General features: G+C 39.6%; 1 long non-coding RNA gene across 1 annotated transcript; it reads right to left on the reverse strand.

The window, feature by feature from the left end:
* Nucleotides 1–2,425: 2,425 nt before the first annotated feature.
* LOC142174850 (uncharacterized) lies at nucleotides 2,426–12,042 on the reverse strand. The gene is made up of 2 exons (XR_012703936.1): nucleotides 11,130–12,042; nucleotides 2,426–3,075 (listed from the first exon to the last, which is right to left on the reverse strand). It is a non-coding gene; the product is annotated as an uncharacterized LOC142174850 (long non-coding RNA).
* Nucleotides 12,043–12,302: the final 260 nt, after the last annotated feature.

Here is a 12,302-nt window from a genome sequence, read left to right on the forward strand (position 1 = left end):
TTTGGATATTAAATGCTAAAAATGCAAACGATGCCTATTTTTGTAATTTTATTTTTTGTAAAACAAATTTAATTACTAAAAATTGTAGGATTAAATCCTACATGCAAAATGCGACATATTTTTGTATTTTTATTAATTTAACAAATAAACATGCATAGACAAACATACAAATAGTTACACAAAATATCACAAAAATTGCACACCAAGAAAAATTTTTTTTTTTGAATTTTTTGGGAGTAATTCTCATATAGGGAAAAAATCACGTGCTTACACCATTGTTCCAACATCCCTGATTGTTGTTACCAACCCAATTGTTGTTGTTGCCATTCCAATTACTCTGATTGTTCTGATTATTATTCTGATTGCCCCAATTGGAATTTTGTTTTTTTTCCCCCAATTACTATTCCCTTGTTATTGTTGATTTCCCCAATTGTCTTGGGGTCTCCATTATTGTTGGTTTGAAGAATTGACCCTTTGGCCTTGATAATTGTTCACGTATTGCACTTCTTCATTATGCCCATCATAATTATCATCTTGGAATCCACCATAGTCATTGTCATATTGATCCGAATTCCCTTGGTTCTGTTGACCTCTTTGTCTTTTTTTATTCACTAGCATGTTGACACCCTCCATAGCATTTACTTGGCACGAATTTTGAACCTATTGTAACTGTTCCTTCGCTAGCTAGTTCATTGTTGTTGTCATCTCTTCTATAGCCTGCCCATGATCATGTAGCTCTTTGTGCAAGTGAGTGACCGTGGGGTCACCCTGGGGAACATTGGCTCTACTTTGACAAGCGGAGGACGTGTCAGCCATCTCATCAAAAATGTCACAAGCCTCATCATAAGACAGCTTCATGAAATTACCCCCAACAAGTTGGTTCACTATGCACTGATTTGTTATGTTAATGCCCCGGTAGAAAGTCTGTTGTATCATTGCCTTAGTCATATCATTGTTGGGGCATTCCTTCATCATGGTTCTATATCTTTCCCAAATCTCATGTAATGGTTCGGTGGGCTCCTGCTTGAAAGCTAAGATCTCATCCCTTTATGCTGCCATGTGCCCCGGCAGGAAAAACTTTGCAATGAATTTATCCGCCAACTCATCCCAAGTAGTGATGAAATGGTTGGGAAGTCATTCACGCCAATCCAATGCCTTCCCTCTAAGTGAGAAATAGAATAGTCTCAACCGAAGTGCATCCTACAACACATTAGTTTGCTTGCTCTCCCAACAGGAATCCACAAAACCCTTAAGATGTTTGTAAGAATTCTAATTGGCAGCACCCGCGAAATACCCTCGTTGCTCCAACAATGTCAGCATCTCATTTGTAATTTGAAAATTGCCCGCCCGGATCTGGGGTGAGACAATTGCACTAGCATATCCTTGGTTGGGAAACACTTGAGGAGCCACTCTTGGAGGTGGCGGGGGAGGGTCTGGAATAATATCATTGGCCTGGCGGCCTCTCCTTTGTCCTTGAGGCACAATAGGAACCTCATCATCAATATTGTCATCTACCTCCTCCCTCAGTGGAAGATCTCCAAGAGGTGCGTTATTTGCTGTCATTTTGTACCTGAAGTTGTGACACACACAAATTAGTAACGCAGAAGGAAAGAAGAACAATACACAAAACTATTTAGATAGATAGATAAAACCGTTAGCTCCCCAGCAATGGTGCCAAAAAGTGATCGGCCCCAACCCTGCACTACTATAAAATAGTGAGAGTGGTCGAAGCAGCTTTTACCTGAGATGGTCGGGGTCGAATTCCACAAGGAGATAGAAATAGGAATTGGGTTCCTATCTAAATTAGAGATGCGTAATTGCTCTTCCAAACATCATTGGTCTTTTGATTACTTTTAATATTATGCTAATAAGATGCTAAATTAAGCTAAGAGTAAGATACTTAAAAGGTTGTCTAAATAGTTAAGGAGGCACTACGAAAGTGACTTTCTCTTAGGTGGATACTTGACGGGTTCTCGAGTCTAAGGCTAGGTTGTCATGTTGGGGATTACGATATAACCAATGCACGAAACTTCTCACTCTATACCTCTCGGTAGTTTGAGTGATTTTGCCCTAATTGACTTTCTCAAGACCAATTGGGTATGATAATTTGTGCAAGCAATTGAGGTTCAAGTCGGGTATTACTATCTCTATGTTTAACCCTTTAATTGGGGCTATCAATATCTTGAATACGCTCCAATTTCTTGTTGGACTAATTTTCCTAGACTCAAGCTCTCTTTCTCAAGAAGAGCCCAAGTCAAAAAGGCACAAATTAGTATTTGCAACCGCTAATTCAATATGGAAAACACAAATTAGTCCAAATATCAAACACCCATAGACATTCAAGCCCTAAAACTCAAGACCCATCAAATACCCACATTAGGGTTGAGCCACAACCCAAGCTAATGGGTCTAACTACTCATGATAATAGAAGAAAACAAATAAATAGATGAAGAAAAACCCATAAGATTTAATTACAAGCTAATACTTGAAGATTCAATGATAAAACTACTCTAAAATTACTCAAAATGGTTAAGAACTACTATTCACGAGTGCATCTCAAAGTCAGATTACAACTAATGACCTAAAAATGGGAAAAGAAAGTATTTATACTAGGCCAAATGTTTTGGACAAAAATACCCTTTCAGGGGTACCGCGGACCGCAAGAAATGGAGTGCGGCCGTAGTAAGGCTTTTGGCTTCAAATATCTACTCTCTGAACTTGGCCACCGCGGGCCGCATAAAATGCACCATGGCCACGGTGGCTTCTTCTGCGGTCCGCATAAAAAGGACCGCGAACCGCATTGGCAATAAATCTCTGAACTCCATCATTGCGGACCGCACAATATCGAGTGCGACCGCGGTGAGGCCATTGCGGTCCACACAAAATGTTTTGCGGCCGCATTGCTTGAGTTCCCGAAATAAGCACCTCTCTGAATCTCCTCACTGCGGACCGCACCAAATGGAATGCGGCCGCAGTGGACCTGTTGCACTATGCTTGGACTTGTTCTTGGTACTTGTGTATGTTTCACTCCTTTTTGAGCTAGTTTTGACTAGTTGTCACCTTTTTGACTAAACCCTGCAAACAAGTACAACATGTAAGTCTTTGGGACTATTTTGTACACATTTTAAATCAAAACTCAAGTAAGAAGGAGTGTAAAATGAACCATAATCCCTAGTTATCATTTACTTTATTACTTCCATTTTCAAAAGTACATAAGAATTTGTTGTGCTAAAAAAATTGCCATTACTTATGGCTAACTTGTACAACTTGTTTCTACAGGGCTGGTCGCGCAGTCCCAAGTCCCGATGATAAAACTTCATTTCGAATTTCGTAGTCCCAATCGATGTGGTAGTCATTGTTACCATATTCTCATATCATTCCCCCCAGTATTCGGATGCGAAGAATACAAATTTGATCACTGAAAGTTTGCTCCTTTGAAGATTCCACTAGTGAATGGTTGGATAATCTTTAGTTTGATAGCAAGCTTCACTTTCCCTTAAGACCTTTGCTATAGATCCAAAGATTATCTAACAATCCCCAGAGGCTAGCACTCGTGAACGGTCAGGTAACCATTGGCTCAATAGCAAACTTTTACTTCCTGGTAGGAACTTTGCTACCGAGCAGAAGATTATCTAACCACCCCGTAGCATTTTTCTGCTTTCATGCCTTGTTGTTTAAAGGTCTTACTTCTGCTAGAGATATTTCCTTCACAGTATGCTTTTTGTTTCTGCCTCATTAAAAACCTTGACCAAAAAACCCTGTTGGGACAAAAACTGGACGAAGAGAAAAAGAGTGCAGTACATACTTTCAGTATAGGCAGTGCTCATCAGCAATAGTATCTTTATAGGTGTGCTACATTCCAGCTACTCGGCAACTTTAACCCGTCTTGACTTTCCAACTCGTATAGTCCTTTCCCGGTGATAGCTGAAACCCGGTAGGAGCCTTCCCATGTCGGACCTAGTTTTCCTACATTGAGCTCCAGGTGTTCTGAGTTACTTTCCTTAAAACCAAGTCTCCTTTTTTTTTTAAAAAAAATAACGAAAGTTGGCTCTTTGATTGTAATATCTTTCTGTTCTCTGTATTTGGGCTGCCATCCTTATATGCGCCAAGTCCATGCGTTCGTCAAGCATCTCCAATTTGACCAATAATGCTTCAGTGTTTGTTTCTTCATTCACTCGAAAGTATCTTAGGGTAGGTTCTCCTATTTCGACCGAGATCAAGGATTCTGCTCCATATACAGGGGAGAAAGGATTCTCCCCCGTGCTTGATTTGGCTATTGTTCGATACGCCCATAGTACTCCTGGTAGCTCTTCGGGCCATTTGCCTTTGGCTGCTTCTAATCTCTTTTTGAGATTTTGGATAATCACCTTGTTTGTTGATTCCGGTTGACTGTTTGCACTCGGATTTTTAGGTCTTCAAGGTGATGATGTGATCATTTTGATTTTTAGGTCTTCAAGGAATTTTGTGCCCTTTGCGCCTACAAATTGAGGTCTGTTATCGCATGCTATCTCTTTTTGTATTCAAAATCTGCAAATTATATTCCCACAAGAAATGTACCACTTCATGCTTGCCGATTTTCTAGTAACGACCTATTTTAACCCACTTAAAAAAAAGTCAGTTAAAATCAAAAGAAATCTTACCTTACTAGGGGCCGGCAGTGGCAAACCAACTATATCTATTCCCCACTTCATGAATAGCCAGGGAGACAAAACCGAGTGTAGTAACTTTGCCGGTTGATGTAATAATGGTGCGTGGCGTTGATATTTATCACATTTATGAACATAAGCCTTAGCGTCTTGTTCCATTCGGGGCCCGTATTATCCTGCCCTAATTAGCTTTAACACTAAGAAATCCATGCCAGAGTGATTTCTGTAGATCTTTTCATGGACTTCTCTCATGACATAGTTAGCTTCGGAAGTTCCCAAACATCAGGCCAATGGGCCTTGGAAAGATCTTCTATACAATTGACCTCCCTTGAATATGTATCAAGCAACACCCGAGATGCCTTCGGATCTTCAGGCAACTTCCGTGCTCGAGATAGTCAATGATCTCATTTCTCTAGTCCTAGACCAAATTGGTCACGTTTACTTCGTAATAGTCTCCTGCGTCCAATACCGAATGCATAAGCTGCATGACTATACTAAAGTCTGATCCCTTCATTTCCGTGGAAGATCCCACATTGGCTAGTGTGTCTGTCTCCACGTTTTCTTCTCTGGGGATATGGGTAATTGACCATTCCCTGAACCGTACGAGCAGAGCCTGGACTTCTACTACATATTATTGCATGCATTCCTCTTTTGACTTTGAATATCCCTTAAACCTAATTCACTATCAATTAGGAATCATATTTGATTTCTATAACCTCGGAGTCCAGTCCCCGGGCCATCTCGGGTCCTGCAATCAGAACTTCATACCTTGCTTCATTATTAATAAGGCGAATAGTTCTTATGGTTTGCCTTAGGGCATCCCACGAAAGCATAATTCGTACTACGTCGAGCCCAAACCCTTTCACATTGGAAGCTCCATCTGTGAACAAAGTCCAAACTCCTGATGTTAATTTTGACACCATCATTGCTTCTTTGGTAGCCAAAGGTAACAGTCCCAGACTGAAATCAGCCACAAAGTCAGCCAAAACTTGTGATTTAATCGCAGTCCTAGGTTTATACTCTATGTCAAATTCACTCATTTCAACTTCCCACTTAGCATACCTGAAAGTTCAGGTTTATGAAGGATATTCCGCAGGGGAAGGTGGTCACCACGGCTATTAGATGACATTGGAATTAAGGCTTAAGCTTTCGAGCGGTGACTACAAGAGCTAAGGCAAATTTTTCCAGATGTGGGTAGCGCGTTTCTGCTCCCGTTAAAATTTTACTAACATAATAGATAAGAGATTTCATACCTTCATCCTCACGGACTTAAATGGCATTTAGTGCTACCTCTAAAACTGCTAAGTAAATTAGCAGCATTTGCCTTCCTCCAGTTTTGACAGTAATGGAGGACTTAATAGATAACTTTTCAAATCCTTCAGATCCTTCCAGTATTCCGAAGTCTATTCGAAGTCGTTCTTCTTTTTGAGGAGTGAAATAAAGTGATGACGATTTTCTGAAGATCGGGAAATGAACCTGCTTAAAGCGCCTAGTCTTTTAGCTGGATTAAATTCGATCCCTCTTTGGGACACCAGGAATCCCAAGAACTTATCGGAGCTGAATCAGAATGCACGCTTCTCGGGGTTAAGCTTCACGTTGTTCTGTAGGATGTCAAAGGTTTCTTGCAGGTGTTTAAGATGATCACCTAAGTTCAAAGACTTAACCAGTATATCATCTATGTAAACTTCGAAGGTTTTACCTATTTAATTTTCAAACATTTTGTTTACGAGCCACTGATAAGTTGCTCCAGTATTTTTTTATCCGGAAAGGCATCACATTATAGCAATATGTGCTGAAGTTTGTTATGAACAAAGTTCTTTTCTGATCCTATGGGTTCATCTTGATTTGTTTGTACCCGGAGTAAGCATCAAGGAAACTCATTAACTTGTGCCCGTCCGTCGTATCAATCATTTGATCAATGTTTGGCAATGGAAACGAGTCTTTTGGACATGCCTTATTTAGATCCTTATAGTCTACGCACATGCGAAATTTATTCTTCTTCTTTGGAAATACTACTATGTTAGCTAGTCAGTCAGGATACTTTACCTTTCGGATTGAACTGATATAAAGCAAATGCATTACCTCTTCTTTGACGAATTTGTTTCTGACCTTAGCAATAGGGCTTGTTTTCTGCCTCATCGGACTGATGTTAGGATCAAGGCTTAGTTTGTGAACATCCATTTCTGGTGGGATACCTGTCATATCCGCCTGTGACCACACAAAATAATTAATGTTAAATTTAAGAAATTCTATGAATCCTGACATGAGTTCTGGGTTTAAACCTGTCCCCAAATGGAACTTCCTCTCCAAGAACTTTTTGAACAACGCGACCATTTCTGGCGGGATACCTGTCACATCCGCATGCGACCACACAAAATAATTAATGTTAAATTTAAGAAATTCTATGAATCCTGACATGAGTTCTGGGTTTAAACCTGTCCCCAAATGGAACTTCCTCTCCAAGAACTTTTTGAACAACGCGACTTGCTCAAGTTCTTCTGTTGTGGACTTTGTTGCGTCCGTTTCTTCTGGTACCTAGAAATATCTTGGTATATGACAGGATTCTAACAAATCCTCCCCCTAGTTGACTTCGTTCGGTTTGGGAGCAGGCGTCGGTTCCTGTAATTGCTATGTTGCATGCTCATTCCTTTTACTACTAAATACTGAGATTGCGTTCATCTCCCTTGCCGCCGGTTGGTTTCTTCTTATTTGTTTAATTCCTTCAGGAGATGGGAACTTCAGTAATTGATGATAGGTTGATGGCACAACCTTCATCTCGTGCAACCATGGTCTCCTCAAGATAATATTGTAGCCCATATCCTTGTCTACTACCTCAAAAAAGTTCATCTTTATTACCCTCTCGGCATTTATGGGCAATAGGATCTCTCCTCGGGTTGTCACGCTTGCCAAATTGAACCCGACGAGGATTTTTGTGACCGAAATGAAGCTTTCACTTATCTTGGCTTGCTCCAGCACTCTCCATTGGATAATATTGGCCGAACTTCCTAGGTATACCACAATAGGTTTAATTGGAAAATCTAAGACATTAGGAGAGATTACCAAGGCATTGTTGTGTGACAGCAGTAGACCATCTACGTCTTCCTCCATTAAAGTAATGTCATCCTTAGCGACTTCCCGGTCTCTTACTGTGGGTTACTAATATCTTTCTCATTTTTGCCGCCGAAAATATCGCACTATTAATCTCGTTCCCTTTGAAAATCATGTTGATCGTCGAACGAAGAGGTTCTTCTCCTACTTTCCAGGGTTCCTCATTTTCACAGTTGCGTTCATAGTTATTTTTAGCCCGGTCGCTTAAGAATTCTCTGAGATAACCATTTTTCGGCGACAATCTCACGCAAATGTTGGCAGTCCCCTGTCCGCTGGCTATTGGTCCCATGGTATTCTCACCACAAATTTAAAATCCCTCTAACTAGGATCAGATCTCATTAGCTTCAGGAACCGTGCTTCCTTAATGTTCCTCATAGCCGACACTAGCTCCATTACGTGGACGTTGAAGTTCTATTCGGATAGCCTGGGGTAGGAGGAATATCGGGAACCCGATATCTCCTTATCCTGCAATGATTTGTTATTCCGGCCGTGATCAGCTCTCCTATCGATGGTGAATCTATCTGTCGATCGGAAACCTCTATCACATCCTTCGGTCCTTTCATAAGGCAAAAATCGACCTCCTGAAGATCGTCGATTTGTGTCAAAATCATTCTTTGATTTCTTCTTATTCTTCTCCCAGTCCCGACCCTTGGTTGATGCTGGGAACCGAGCTGATCATCCTTAATTCTTATCTTCGACTCGTATCAATTATGAATATCTGCCCATGTTGTTACCTGGAACCCGAGTAGACTTTCTTCCAATTTCTAGGAACCATCGAAACTTCTCGGATTCAGCCCTTTAGTAAATGCTTCAGCTGCCCATTCATCCGGTACGGCCGGCAACAACATCCTCTATTTCTGGAATCTGGTCAGGAAATCCCGCAACAATTCAAAATCTCCTCGCACAATCCTGTACCTTTCTAGCCCCGGCATAGGCCTTGATAAAAGAATCCGTGAACATCTCAAAAGAATATTGACTGCTCTAGTAAAAGTGAATACCATGTCAGGGGCCCCTTCGTGAGGGTCTCCCCGACTTTCTTAAGCAAGATCGACTCAATATCGTGCGGGGCTAAATCGTTCCCTTTCACCACCATTGTAAAGGTGGTGATATGCTCTTGAGGATCTGAAGTCCCATCATACTTCGGCATGTGTGGCATCTTGAACTACTTCGGGATCAATTCTGGTGTCGCGCTTGGTTTGAATGGCAACTAGGTATATTTCTTTGAGTCTGGTCCTTTCAATACTGGTGGCACACCCAGAATTTGATCCATTGATGTGTTAATTTCTCTCATAAACTACATGAGTTTGATTTTAAAGGGATCATTCTCATTGTTATTACTGGAGTTACTACCGTTCCTCACAACCCTGCCGAAACCGACTTCGCCCCTTAGGGTATTGTTATCGACCCTCTACGTTTTTTGGTTTGCGGGAGCACTGGGAGGAACTGGACCTTGTCCATTCTCGTTGTTGGAAGCACCTGACAATGCCTGCCTCAACTCCATCATGACCTGATCCTGTCGTGAGAGGTAGCCCATAATGGCTTTTTGTTGCTCCCTTAGGATCCTTACTGTTTTAGTGACATGCTCATCTTCAGCATCATCAGGAGTTGCCTCTCGAACATGTCATGGATATTTCCTGCCATGGACCAATGTGGCCTCATCCCCCTCATTGCGGGTATCACTAATCGAATCTTCATGTTGAGGCTGATTTCCTTGGGCCTCTACTTTGTGTGCGATGCTGACATCGTTATCTGCCATTTTTTATGATTTTTGCGAAGAACAAAGAATAAAACAGGTTAGTAATACATGCAAGGATCAACTCAATTACACAACTATCTAAGCCCCACGATGGGCGCCAAGATGTTTAACCGTACAACGGTATAATTGAATTTATAAGTAGTTTATAGACAAGTGAATCCATTTGATCCTAGAATGATAAATAAATTAAATAAGAATGTAAGACTTAGTGTTGAAATTGAGATAAGACAACAGAAATCATGGTTCCGGGAGCAGAGCATCTGGAGGCAGTAGTAACGATATTAATAAGCAAAAAGATAAAGTATTATTGAGCTTTGAACAGTATATGGCATAAGCTTGTCTGAATATATTTTCCCTTACAATAACTGTTGAGCTTACTATTTATAGTTGTTCCTAGGGAACAAGGTCCTAGGATCAAGCCCCTCTTAAATAACAATTATGGGAGCCATTGAAGAATGTGTAATGGTAGGCAATGAATATCATATTCTCTGTAACGGACTACGTATTTTATGCTATAAAATATTATTCTCCATCAAGTGCTACCGGGTGGTAGACATGTATTTTATCTTTATGAACAATTTTCCCTTCAGGAACTGTCACACCCCTTTTTTTTTTACAACAAACCCATTAAACCTCTTAAAAATAATAAAAAGATTTTGTAAAACTTGAAAAGGGTTTTCCAACTAGAACGTGACAAAAATTGTATTCAAAAGGAAAATAACTCAGAGTCGCCACCTGACTTTGATTTCGGTGTGCTAGGTCACCATTTCTTTTTCTTTTTTAAAACGATTTTTCCTTTTTAAAACATTTCAGACTCTAAAACCAAGTCCGCACCAGAGATTCGGGTAAGGGGTTCATTTAACTCGGGGAGAAGGTGTTAGACATTCCCCGAGTCCCGTAACTAGTACGGTGGCATACATGATCAAGTTGGATTTTAAGATATTCGAATTGAGGTAATAACACACAAAAGAAAATAAACAATCAAAAGAGGCTCGAGGTCTTCCCCACCTAAATGAAAGAAAATTAAAAGAAGAAAGATTAAATTTCTAATTATCCTACGCTATTTCTTCTAAGATGTTCGCCACGTCCTCCAATTACATTCACTTCGGGGAATACCCCTGAAATAAAATATATACAAATCCCTTGGGGCATACCCTGGATACATTTAACTAAGGAACGACCTCTCGCCTCAAAACTAATAAAATTCCTAAAGTTTGCCTACCCAGGTGATGACGACCTAGCATGCTCCTAGCGGGTAAATTAATAAACGTATAGTATTCAAATCTTAGTTCTGTTTCTTTTTAATTCCAACACCACGTCCCAAATCCATTTTACTAATCTTGGCCAAAAATTCTTTTTCAAGGTTTGTCAGTCCACGACTCATTTTAATTGGAAGCTTTCGATGCACTATATCGTTAATCTTCCTCTTAATTAGGCTTACTAATAGTCTAATGATTCAGCAGTAGCCCTTAAAACTAAACAAAGTGCACTTGGAAACAATAAGAATCCCAACGAAACAAATGTACATGTAATCTCAAACACAAATGCATCAGATGACTTCAATTCATCAAAATAATGGTAAAAGCACGCATAATTGAAGAGAAGAGTGAGAAATATACCTCAATATAACTGGAAATTAATTATATCACTGCTTTGAACTCAAATATAACGAATCGCGTACGGAAACTCGAACTCGACCGGAGAACGCTGAAGCTCAAAGAGCTGACCGGAATTGAAATTTGATGCGTTTTCGGGGTTACGACGAGGCTGATTTGAATTGGATTTTTATACTATTTTGAAGTTGTTTTCAGCTGATCCTTATGGTGAGAAGGACATTGGTTTATCGTTCCCCTTAGCTCTGTCCTCGTCGTCTCCGTTCTCTCATTTATAAGGATCACTTCCTTATCGCTTGACAATTCCAGAAGCTAAGGCCAAAAAATATGATAAAGAGAGAAATGGAGGAATACATTTGGGATTGTTAAAAAAATTGAATGAAAGGGAAAAGAAGCCTGTAATGGATTATTGAGAAAAAAAGATAGGAGGAAAGCAAACAAATACAAAAACGAAATCCATTGAAAATGGAAGGTGGAGTAACGGCTCAAATTTTTTACTTGTTAGGAAATGGAAATCAAGAGCTTCATATGTGAGGTTCTGATGGAAGTTGGAGGTAGAGATGGCTGGCGGATGTTGATGGGCGTTGCTGGGGTGAAGGAGATGGAGGAGGTGCGGTGGTGTCGAAGAATTGGGGTTTCGGCTGTCCTCTTGTTCAGGAGTTTAAGGTTAGTCAAAGAAGAAGATTTTAAGCGTTACGGAAGGGTTAGTGGGTATGGGGTATTGGGCTTCTTATTTGGGTCTTAAAATTGGGCTAAAAATAAATGTTCAAATCTTATTTAAGTTCCTTTTAATATAAGATAAATATACTACATAATGCAAAAATTAATCTAACTAATTAAACTAAATTATATATAAAATATAAAACTATTTTTGGTATTTTCAAAGATTATATTAAAATAAAATAGGTTCAAAGTAATATATCCTTCTAAAATACCTAATGCGTGAATTAAATAAAGAAAGATGGAACTATTTTTTTGTATTTTTCAATTTTATGAAAGGTAAATAAATTGAAAGAAACAAGATAAAATATCAATTACCTAAATAAAGAAAAAAATATATATTATTTTGTAATTTTTATTTTGTGACAAATGAAGTAAAAGAGTCACAGCTAATTGAAATAGCGATATTAGGCCTAAACTAATTATTTAAATACTAAAATATGTAATATCTTGGGGAGG

Source organism: Nicotiana tabacum, chromosome 20 (assembly GCF_000715075.1).
Source record: "Nicotiana tabacum cultivar K326 chromosome 20, ASM71507v2, whole genome shotgun sequence".
In the NCBI taxonomy this organism is placed as follows: domain Eukaryota; kingdom Viridiplantae; phylum Streptophyta; class Magnoliopsida; order Solanales; family Solanaceae; genus Nicotiana; species Nicotiana tabacum.